Source organism: Electrona antarctica (assembly GCF_951216825.1).
Source record: "Electrona antarctica genome assembly, chromosome: 9".
NCBI classification, from domain to species: domain Eukaryota; kingdom Metazoa; phylum Chordata; class Actinopteri; order Myctophiformes; family Myctophidae; genus Electrona; species Electrona antarctica.
In genome coordinates, this window is record NC_136790.1 from 27,194,885 (window position 1) to 27,207,112 (window position 12,228).

A 12,228-nucleotide genomic window follows, 5' to 3' on the forward strand; every position below is an offset into this window, starting at 1 on the left:
GTAAATAGCTTGCATATATTTTTTAAACATGGCAGCAAAGACAACCTATTGCTTTTAATACTGGTGTATTAATCAATTATCTCTGTGAGATACTGACCTGTAGAATGCCATTTTCATATTGAAAAGTAACCGTTTTGTCTTGTATACTAAAACTGTGCATGTTAATCATTGTTTTGTGAATTTGTGTTGATTTTTTTCTATAACTGTAACTTAATAAAAATGTTTACTCCAGCAAGACAGTTTGCATTTTCCCAACTGCAGTCTATCCCCTGTTGATGTTTACTCTTGCCAGTGCATGTTTCAGCATTCATCCTACAGCAACACTGATTACTAGCCACAATCTGTGTGTGTGTGTGTGTGTGTGTGTGTGTGTGTGTGTGTGTGTGTGTGTGTGTGTGTGTGTGTGTGTGTGTGTGTGTGTGTGTGTGTGTGTGTGTGTGTGCGTGCGTGCGTGCGTGCGTGCGTGCGTGCGTGCGTGCGTGCGTGTGTGTGTGCGTGCGTGCGTGTATATATATTTATGATATATGAATGGTCTTCCATGCTCTTCAAATTAATATTTGAGGCAGATTTTCTTCTGTGCCTATTCATCTCAGAATGTTTTACATCGAAATAATTAATATTTTATGTATGCCATGGGCTATCACCCCTGACCTCTGTTGAATGAATGTAACATGCCTTACATTTACTTTATGCTGTAAGAGGGCTTAATACATGAGCAACTGGGAATGGCCCGTGGGCAAGGATGATGATGTTTGTGTGTGCGTGTGCGTGTGCGCGCACGCGCGTGTGTGTGTGTGTGTGTGTGTGTGTGTGTGTGTGTGTGTGTGTGTGTGTGTGTGTGTGTGTGTGTGTGTGTCCAGTCTGGCCAATACAGAAGTTAGAACACAAGTGATGTCAAATATTCAAGAACCTGATCTCGTGTTTGTGAACTACAGAGGCATTATAGGACTCCTCTGACTTCTGATACAGTTTAGTAAGAGTGAACACTGTATATGTCCACTCTTGCATGCACCACTATTGACAAATTAAGATAGGTCAGATGAGAATGTCAATATTAATTAAAACCAGGTTCTGTAATTTTCTTGACATTTTACAAGCTTCGAAAAATCCTTTTGAACAAGAAAAGGATTTTAAGAAGCATTTTAAGACGATATTTGCTGTAAATATTGCGTATATGTGCAATAATGAGTATTTTGTTAATTACAAATAAATGGCAACCTCATCATGCATGAGCCATGGATAGTGGATGGATACTGTTGTAAACTCTGACTACTGGACCCTCGTCTGGTTCTGACAGACAGGTAGTGTGTGCAGGCTGGGTGGTGTGTGATAATCCGGTTGAAGTATTCCTTCGGTACGGCGACTGCGGCGGCGGGCCCGGAAGAACAATAACGCGACACGAGACAGCTAAAGGTTCACAAAGTTTATTACACAAACAGGAACATATATAGTGCTGGATCATAATGACCACAAGATATGAGACAAAATAACGTGCCTACTGCAGCAAGGCTGACCTTGCTGTCGCTGAGATGTCTCTCGTAGCCTATCTATAAAGTATGCTACAGTACAGGCAGTACACATTACAATACATATCAAGTACACTGTGTCTCAAGTTCAAGTACACAGACATGGGCAACTCATTGATTATTATAACACTGTTATGTATAAGACTGTTTTTTGTAATCAACGTTTTTTATTGATTTTTATATATATTTTTGAAAAACCCCAATGGACAACACCCCTCCACATTCTGTTGTTGACAATAGTGATGTATAACACTGTTGATATGTATTGTGTACTGCCTGAACTGTAGCATACTTTATATAACAGTGTTATAATAATCATGAGTTGCCCATGTCTGTGTACTTGAACTTGAGACACAGTGTACTTGATATGTATTGTGTACTGCCTGAACTGTAGCATACTTTATAGCTACGAGAGACATCTCAGCGACAGCAAGGTCAGTCTTGCTGCAGTATAGGCACGTTATTTTGTCTCATATCTTGTGGTCACGTCATTATGATCCAGCACTATATATGTTCCTGTTTTTGTAATAAACTTTGTGAACCTTTAGCGTGATACTGTCTCGTGTCGCGTTATTGTTCTCCCGGGCCCGCCGCCGCAGTCGCCGTACCGAAGGAATACTTCAACCGGATTATCACACACCACCCAGCCTGCACACACTACCTGTCTGTCAGAACCAGACGAGGGTCCAGTAGTCAGAGTTTACAACAGATACTATTTGGAAATAGTTAAAGTTGGACACTTTTGTCTCTACAGTCTTTAAACAAATCCTATTATGTTTATTAAGTTTTGCAGCAATCATTTATTATATGGGAATCAGGAAATTTCACGAACATCCAAAAATGTAAGAATGAATCCATGCTTTATGAAGAAGGCATGATGCACACTGAAATGTAATAAAGTCAACAAAATGTTGGGGGCTATTTTGTAATGTGCTGACTTTATTTCCCTTATCATTCAAATGGCAAGCAGGGCCAAGAGCTCTGGCATAGTGCCATAGGGAAAAACATGGATACCTGAAAGATTGTGTTCAAGTGAGGATAGATGGTTTTCTGTTCAGAGAAGTAGCAGTGCTCCTTCCTTTTGTCCTTGGGTATTATTATGCATGGGTACAATTCCATCAGTGTTCACTAATTATGAGGGCACCTTTTCCACACTTGACAAACAAAGGGAGACGGGAGGGAGGTTTCGTAAATAAATCACAGAGGTTTATTAATTACAGGGTATGTGGACTATATGGAGCTAACAGTGGCTGGCTGCATCCATCACCCTGGAAACAATGCATCGATGGAGCAAGATTTCAGAAACGAACATTCAGATGCCTGAAGAAAATAGCATTATTCAAAGACAACCACTCCAGGTGAAATGCATATTTAATTTTCATGCAGCGTTTTGTAGAACTGTCATGGAGTCATGAGTCATCACTTAGAAACAACCCATGTTTAGGGCCTGCAAGCACATCTGGATTCTAAACATTTTAGGATTTGGCTAAAGTATTATTGCAATAGACTTTGAGGTCGTCTGTATTTGTCACAGTCACAAAATGTTGTCTCATTGATTAATTGTGGTGTCTATAGGTCTTGTATTTCTATGTTTTCTGTTCCCTGGTCTATTTTCCTTGGTTCTGTTTCTGTCTGCCCCAGGTGTATCTCATTTATAATCACCACTCTTGTATATCAGCTTGTTCTGCAGTCAGTTCTTGTTGAGTCATTTGTCTTGTGTTACATGTTTAGTTTGTCTGAGATCACTCTCCTGCACTAAAACACTCACCACATCCTATATCAGTGGTACGTACGGCACATCATAAACCACCACCAAGTGGTAATTCATTTTTACAACTTTTCCTCAGCAGCTTCTCATCATTGGTGTGTGAGATGGATAGCTGTTGCAAGCTGTTTTGCATTCAGTAGCCTAAGGTGTAAAACACACATTTATCAAAGCAGTACCATTGACAATATTGAACAGTCAACTGAGTGATACAGGTGAGAATGTGACAACATTTGTATTTATCTTAAGCGTTCCAAATCGATAATTAGAAATGTGTAGAAAGAGATTGGTACATTAGTGCCCACTGAAAAAGCCTCATCAATTCCATCCTGAACTAGCTGTGAAAATCTGGATAAATGAAAGCAAACACTAGAATAGATAAACAAAAATCGAATATCTTGAATTTCAATACAGTATGTATACCAAACAGGTGTATCTTTGTATATTGGATATCTTATTGTGATCCTGTACCTTTGCCCTGTTTTAATGCCAGTGTTTTGTGTTTCTGTCCCAAAGGAGACGTTCTCAGCATGCTAAAGTACCACCAGCTGTTCCTGTTTGCTGTGATCAAAGGTAAAAAACACATCACTTCCTGTTTTTTGCAAACGTGTAGAAGTAAGGCATTTAGCAAATCTGTTTGATTAATACTTAATTCATTTGAAAGTAGTGCATAGCACAGATGTCAGGGAGTTTATACAGGTACCCTGATGTTGAAGACATTGAAAGATGATTATTTTCAAGCTTCATAAATTCCCTTATACCTCACACAGGTTTCTGCTAAAAAAAACAACTTAACAGGATTATGTCAAAGCTTAAATATTAAGCCTTTCATCTTCCCCTGGATCTATAGAGACTAGAGATCTAGAGACTAATGTGCTTAAATTAAATCCTAGACAGCAATTAACTGTTATTAGTTGTAGAGCTTGAATCCTGCAGCCAAGCCATATTATGTATGTATTTTAGTGTATGTCTATCTACGCATGTGATTTGTCAAATTTCATTATGTGAAGAGCCCTGGAGTGTGTGCACAATCTGTTGAAAATAGTCAGCATCATTTCTCGTCATATCTATTTTTACCATGAATCATTGAAAAATCACACCCGTGTGAAGTCAGGGGCGCTAATATATTAAAGTCTAACTCATGTTTATTAGGTGATGTAAAACAAACGGTGACAAACCATTAAATTATCTTTATTGTTAATGGCATTTAATGCTTGTTAGGGACAAGATGATGTACATTTTCCCTTCATTGTCAATGGCATTTTTAAAACAAACATTGAACAAAAAAAACATAAAACCCTCTTTATTGTCAATGGCATTTTTAAAACAAACATTGAACTAAAGAAAAACATTAAACCTGTATATAGGAGGGGCGCCCCTCAATGATGTCAGTTGAATAGATGCTGCTTTATTATTTATTATAATGTTGAAATGACATTTGTAGCAACAGACTACATGTCATTATTTAAAAATGACTTAGTGACATGAAGTCACTGACTGTAATAGATACATATGGAAAGAAATCAATTAACTTTTGATGTTGCACAACTGGGCATTGATAGACACCAGGTATCCCATGTCATATTATTTTTAGATCATTGTTTTATCAAATACCATGGACAGTATACAGTACTTGGGCAAGTTGATCATTTCACCTACCCTGTATATGCCTCTTTGCCAGTGAGGACATTAAGGGCTGACTCAGCAAAGTCAGGGATGCATTTAGAAAGCTCACAGGGGAGTCTGTTGACGAGAGGAATCTTTCATGGGCTTAAGGCTTAAGCAGACACCATGACAAAAGACTGACTGAAGTGGCAATGGTTCTCTATACGTATACCCACAACACTAAAAAAGAAATGTGGATGTGAATGTGGTTCTCAAACATTTTCATGTCAAGGACCCCCACATTGATATGTACACTGGTTACTGGTACTCATCTGAAAGATTTTGTCGGGGACCCTCAGATTTACATTTACTGGTCTACATTTCTACATTTATTTTATATTTTTGTAGGGAACAGAACCAGATCTTGTGAATTCAATGGTTTCAATCAAAGCTTTTAGTGAGAACCTGATATAGCATCTTTGGCATTTAAATGACCACAATAAGCCAGGACCCAGTAGATGACATATCAAATCATTGTCTTAATTCTTTGGCACATAACCCTAAAGAAACATAAACGTATAAGTGAAATATACATGCATTTCAGAGACAAAGTACGACTGTGCATTGTGATGTGATTAATATCCACTATAGCCTTGTGGGATCAACATTAGTCTTCCAGTTATGAAATGTGTCCATTTGAATATCTTTTTGATCTAAAGCTCGACTATCTGATCCTAATTGATCTAAAGCCCAAACCACACAAGGGTCGGGTTGGGACAAAACAGTTTTTAAGGTAAACACCAATGCAACTCATGCAACTCATTGAGTTGCATTGGTGTGGAAAAAACGTTTAGTCCCAACCCGACCCTTTGGTGTGGTTTGGGCTTTAAGCTAGACTTTATCTGATCCTATAATTGACGATCAAGCAAATTGGCATGTCTAGGGCTCTCCTGACTTTGTTGTTAATCTCAGGTGCACAAATATTTCCATATTACAATGTTGCAAGGCTTTAAGCATAGACTAAAACGTAATTTCCTTGCGCACTTTGTGGGTGAGGTTTCTTGCCTTTGAGGTTCTCTGAAGATGGGGGGTGCCAATCATGCAGCCTGGAGGTGTAAATGAGGTCTGACTCCCTGAGCAGGATGCAGCATGAGGTCTGACTCATGGGCATCATAAATTCCCTGAACAGGATGTAGCATCTCGGCTCCTTCATTATGGCTTAATTAAGCCACTCACTGCAGATGTGAATGCTGTGTGCTGCTGATCGTGTTGATATTCAGAGTTAATACTCACAGGAGTTTTTTCCTCTGAGGGGCTTCATTGCCTTTACTTTGCGTCTACCAAGATGTGTATATCAGCACAATATCAGAACAATAATTGATGAAGCTACAATGGGTCACATGAACTTCCTTATGCCATGGTAAAGCAGCACGCTGCACTGTTATGCTATGCTCATATCATTTTATGAATTTACTGTACGATTAACAGTATCAACAATGCGTAGATTACTATCAACAGTGCATATAGAATTCCTGGATGCGAATATGAGAATGACTACTTCTCATATTCACTACTGCAGTGAATATGAGAATGATTATACAGTCTGACAACAGTCCTTTAACAGATGCAGTGAGTATCTGGATGAATATTAGTACAATATGTCAACAGTGTACTGTACTTATGTACAGTACTCTCGCAACAGTTAGCCTTAACAGGCATCTGTCAATGTTCATCCTAGTAAGCCATGAGCTGAAAAGATATCTTAATTTTTGGAATGCTTTACCATTGGAGTGGACACAAAAATTCCTGAGTACATAATGAAAGTCACAGTAGTGGCTGTGGCGGGATCATATCAATTATCAGTGCCAGTGCTTTGGCATGGTGAGGCTTGGCAAGTTGATCGTCGCTAATCTTGTTCGCTCACATGGGTGTCGTGGGATCCAGTTACAGGCCTTCCTTGATCAGACGTCCGTGCACGGTGGCAGGAACCTGAGTTTAGTGAGGGCTTGTCGTGGCAGTAGGATGTGAATTACGACTCGATGTTCCTCGACAGTGCTGAGCCGGTGGCTTCATCTGTTCTGACAGGCTCTTGACTGTGTGTGATGATGAGAGACAGCACTGGCTTTGCACTCTGCACCGGCTCTTCGGCTGACAATGTGAATTATGAAGACCTGAAGGAGTAAGAGTGTGCATCAGCAGACCCCCACCCCTATTAATCCTTCTCTCCCCAAGGTTCCATCAAACCCCGAATGTACCTCAGTGAATGACTGAGGCAATGGTCCTGTGTGTTCCACTCTTTTGTATAAAACTAGACGCGATCACGTCTAACGCCACACGTCTAGTGGCATTGCGATCTGAGTGAGACACATAAACCGTACATTTTGAACGAAGGCAGACTTTATCTTTGGCCACTGACGTGTGGGCGCTCTGTAATCGGTCCATCGCATCACGGAAAGGGAAACTGCGAAGTGCGAACAGCCACAAAGCTGGGTTGAATACGTAGAGGTAAAGTCAGTGACGTATCACAGCCACAAAGCACAGGAGTAAATGGCACTTCCACATAATCCAGTCCGCACACTCTGTCTATGACTTGGCCAGTGGCCACCTGAACTGTGCACAAAGTTGTGTGCTCTTCTCAATTGTAATAAAGATAGACTCCAATATAATTTGATTACTGAAAATGCTTAAATGTTTCCCTATCAAACATGTATTGTAGCACAATAATTGATTAAACAATCTCATTATACAGACCATCTGATGAATGGTACTAAAACTGGCAGGGACTATGCAATAGATAAATGACACCAGGGATTTTTGTGTTATCCTTTTAGCATCATTGTATAACTGTAACCCTGTACTTTTTGCAAACTGTTGAATACTTTGTTGAATTATTTATGAGAAGGAGAGAGGTGGTGGAGTTAGCTGTTTTAGCAGACAGTTTGAGGGTCCAATGGAGTTAAGAGGTTTTGTAAATGTGTTTTTTACTACTTTCCATTGGTTCAATATTTTCGAAACAACACAGACGTAAAGGGTGTTCAATAGCACTGATTTATGGAATAAAACCAAAAACCTCAAATTGAGTTATGAGGTTTCCTCCAGACAGCAACGATATGGAAATTTTCTGTTTTAAAGTTACAGGATAATAGATTCTGCATGACACGTGCACTGATATCGCATTGAGAACATACAGGCAGACAGTGGATGAAAGCATGAATTTATGATTTTGTGCAACATGTTTAATTACCTCGTAGGATGGTGGCCTGGGCAGCAAATCAGTGGAGACCAGTCCACTAAGTAGTGACCTTTCAATCATGAAGTTTTATTTGTATTCTTTTTTTGAGTGGTGCAACCACTCCAAGGAACCCGTCTGTGTTAAATGTGACTCCGGGGAATTGGACCACTCAGTTCACACGGGTGTGATTTGTTTTTATCACTTTGACACAACCGTTCCTCTCATCTCACATACACTGGCTCACTTATATAGGTGGGTACCTACCTATTACCTGGCTGGCCCATACCAGGCCCATACCGGGTACCTCCCCACTATTCCCACACATAAACACACAATACAAACATGTATACTGTATGCGCCCTTAATAGACATATTTGCAGTTACATTATCACTTACCTACTAAATATAAGCAACCACCATACATGATTAAATTCATTACAGTCAACCCAACCTCCCCTCTATCCACTTCCCATTTGATGTCACCCTCCCGGAACTAATAAATGGAGTGCGTGTCACCGGAGGGAACTCTTTAGCCCGAACACCCTGGGAAGGAGGAGGCTACATACTAATTCCTACACGGGTTGTGTTTATAACCACGCCCATGTCTCAAGGGGGAGGAGGGGAGGAGAACAGACTAGGTAAGTTTAGACATTTAAATTACATTTTCAATACTTTTCACCAATCTCTTACAATTGCTGCTACTGTTGAGTCCTAAAACTTGTATCCAGTCATTTGTTCACAGTATAGGACACAATCAGTTGGCCCCAGCTTCCTTGCCAGGAGGTTTGGGACTTCCAAAAAAATATTTTAAAAACAAAACATAAAAAAACAATTTTAATGTCATTTTGAATTGAAATAGGATTAACTGCTATCTATTTGTGTCCTGATACTGAGCTCTTAGATTGTTTGTGTTTATTCATTTTGTATATTTTGTATATCTTGTCATTTGGGATTCATGTACAGTGTGCATAAATGCAAACTTGTTATGCTACTGTTGTGTGCCTTGTGTTTTTGGAGAAATGGTTACAAATTGAATGGTATTATCTCAGGTGGTTCTAGTCACCGCTCATTATTATAGCTTATCACACAGAGGTTAACACTAAGGTCTCAGAGGCACTGGCCCGTGTGTACTCACCCAATAAATAATTCCAAAGACTCGGAGTCAGATTGTCCTCTAGTTTCATATCCATTTGAAAGTTCTAGCAGAAAATGTGTGTTTAGTCAAATATATCCACTTTTCCACGAGCTGCACATGAACAACATTTGTCTCTGTCTATGACAGAATTTACCAGAACTTCCTTTGGGAAGCACAAATGTCATCATAAATTCACCAGGGAAGCACAAATGTATGGGGCACACAATTGGCAGGTGGTGTGATTAATTACCCCGCACCAATCGCAACGCACCTGAAAAGGGATCCCTCCTTTTCTCACTGTACACTAAATATCTTGGCTCTGTCATGTCTGCTCACGATCTATCTTATCACTGTTATGCCGATACACTAAACTGTCTCTCTGCTTCCCCCCCTCTGCCACTCAGGTGGAAGAGCGCACTGCTGCATGTTTGACTGACATCTCACAGTTGATGTCTTTTCACCATGCACCTCAAGCTGAACCCAGACAAGACCTCTTCGTCCCAGGTAAGTCAACTTAAGTAAGTAGAAGCTTATTTCAAACCTAAAGCTTCGGACTTTGAGACACCTCAAGTGCTTGCCGGACCGCATCATCTCAAACTAACTATTTTAACGTTGTTGCTTGTCTTCCATGATTCTTTTTTACCTTGTCAGGCATCTGCTGTTGTTTGTATCCGACAGTAGCGAAAGGGGGCTCCCTATGCTACACACAGCTGAATGCACCACCTTTCTGAAGGTGCTAGTCCTTCCAAGAGTGGTTCTTTGGGATGGTTGTGGTGCTATATAGCACCTCAGGAGTTCTTCACTGTGCCACCATGCCCCCGGCCTCATGGACTGCTTTAACGGAACAGGACCTGAAGGTTTCGAGGGCACTTGCCTGACTGTTATGCCTTGCATGGGATGAGGAGAGTGTAGAAATCAGGCCAGGAAAGGCAAAAAGCACACCACCTACGTAGATGCACAGCTTGGCTAACAACACACTACAGTAGACAAAGACTGATTGATTGATTAAAATATGTTGATTTGATTACGTTGGTGGCCATTTTATCACCGGAAAATTTTGCCTCCAGGTTGGAACCTAGGTAGGTAATTTCATCTTTTCGTGTGATAATATTGTCAAAATCCAAAGAGAATGGATTCAGTTTTTCCCAGGTGTAAAGATCAGTGAGCCAGGTGCAGATTCTACTGAGTTCAGAGCTGAGGGCCTTTTCAACCTGCAGTTTCTTCCTGTCCGACACCAGCAGTGCCGACAGGAACAAGTTGCAGTCACAAGCTGATGTCATGTTGTTTACATATATTATTTAGGAACAGTAAAGATCTTCATGCTAGATAGGCGAGTGAGGAGGGCAGTGATTGAGGAGTCCCGATTTGGTGTTAGCTAGACCGCACTCTCGCATTGCATAAGCACCTTTTTGTAATTTATACATTTATTGATTTTTCTTTACAACATAGACATCTTTACAAATGCACAATATCCCCATCACAGTTCCTTACCCCCACCCTACAGCTGACTACTCCAATGAACCACTATACATCCAAAGCCTCTTCAATATCACCTCGCTTAATGAAGTCCAAGAACCTCTCTCATATAGAATACAGCAGGTTTCTTCCTAATTACATACGTTAGTTTCTCATGTGCCAAACTGGTCGTTAAATTCCTCAGCCAAACGCCGATCGTAGGGGCATTGACATTCTTCCAACATAGCGCAATTGAGCGTCTGGCCTGTAACAGGCAAAGGTCAATCATTCTTTTTTCTTTACTATTTAGTATACAATTTAATGGATAAATACTGAGTATACATAATTTAGGACAAAGAGGAACTTGACCTGATGTAATCTGAGAGACATAATGGACCACAGACCTCCAGAATGTTTTAATCTCCTCACATTCCCATAAGCAATGGAATAGTACGGAGCCCCTATCTTGTCCGGACAAGATAATATCTTGTCCGGACGATATAATATCTTGTCCGGACAAGATAAAATATATTTTGAATGCATGGCCATTCAGGGGCTCCGTAGTTACACAAAATGTATCCAAAAGTCATCTTTTGGTGCACAGCTGCATTCTGGGACCTTAGCTTTAGAAACGGGTAGATTCATTGGTACTCCTGAGGGTTAGGGTTAGGGTTAGGGTTAGGACAGAGTGTGTCTAGTGTGTGATTTGAAAGAAATTGAAAATGAAATTCATTTTTTGTTTTACTGCCCATTATATGAAGAATTAAGACATGTATTATTTTGTAAAATGACAACCATCTGTGTTAACTTTTTCTTTAGGAAAGGTATTTTTGCTTTAGCAGACTTTTTATGCAAAGCGTGGGGAAAAAGGCAGGTTTTGGAAAAAAAAAAAGTTTCTTGTACACAATGCAATATTGCAGCAATGATTTGTATGGTGTGTCCTATCCCTTCTGGCCTCATTTGACCTCTCTCTATCTCCCTCCCCTCCCACTCACAAGGCTGGTAATGTTTTGGACCTTGTGTTCTCCAGAGCCTGCTCTCCCTCTACACTCTCTGTTACTCCGTTAATTAGGTCTGACCACCACTTCATAGCCTTCTCCCTCTCTCTCTCCACCCTCCCGCCTAAACCCACTAACCCTCCTAACGTCACCACCCGACGCAATCTCAAATCCCTAAACCCCTCCTCCCTCTCATCCTCTATTCTCTCCTCTCTACCCTCCCTGGAGTCCTTCCTCTCTCTCTCACCTGACTCTGCAACCTCATCCTTCCTCTCCTCTATCTCATCTGCATTCGACCAACACTGCCCGCTCTCATCCAGGCCAGCTCGCTCATGTCCACCGGCTCCCTGGTTATCTGAAACTCTCAGATCTGAACGAACACCTCTAAGAGCAGCCGAAAGGAAGTGGCGCAAGACAAAGCTACCTGATGACCTATCCCACTTTCACTCACTCCTCTCTGCCTTCTCCCTCTCACTAACCACTGCTAAAACCTCTTTCTACCACACCAAAAT

The 12,228-nt window shown here is 40.7% G+C and overlaps 1 long non-coding RNA gene across 1 annotated transcript; it reads left to right on the plus strand.

The window, feature by feature from the left end:
* The first annotated feature begins 3,349 nt into the window (after window positions 1-3,349).
* Window positions 3,350-9,767, plus strand: LOC306929690. The gene is made up of 3 exons (XR_013790832.1): window positions 3,350-3,506; window positions 3,808-3,864; window positions 9,668-9,767. It is a non-coding gene; the product is annotated as an uncharacterized lncRNA (long non-coding RNA).
* Window positions 9,768-12,228: the final 2,461 nt, after the last annotated feature.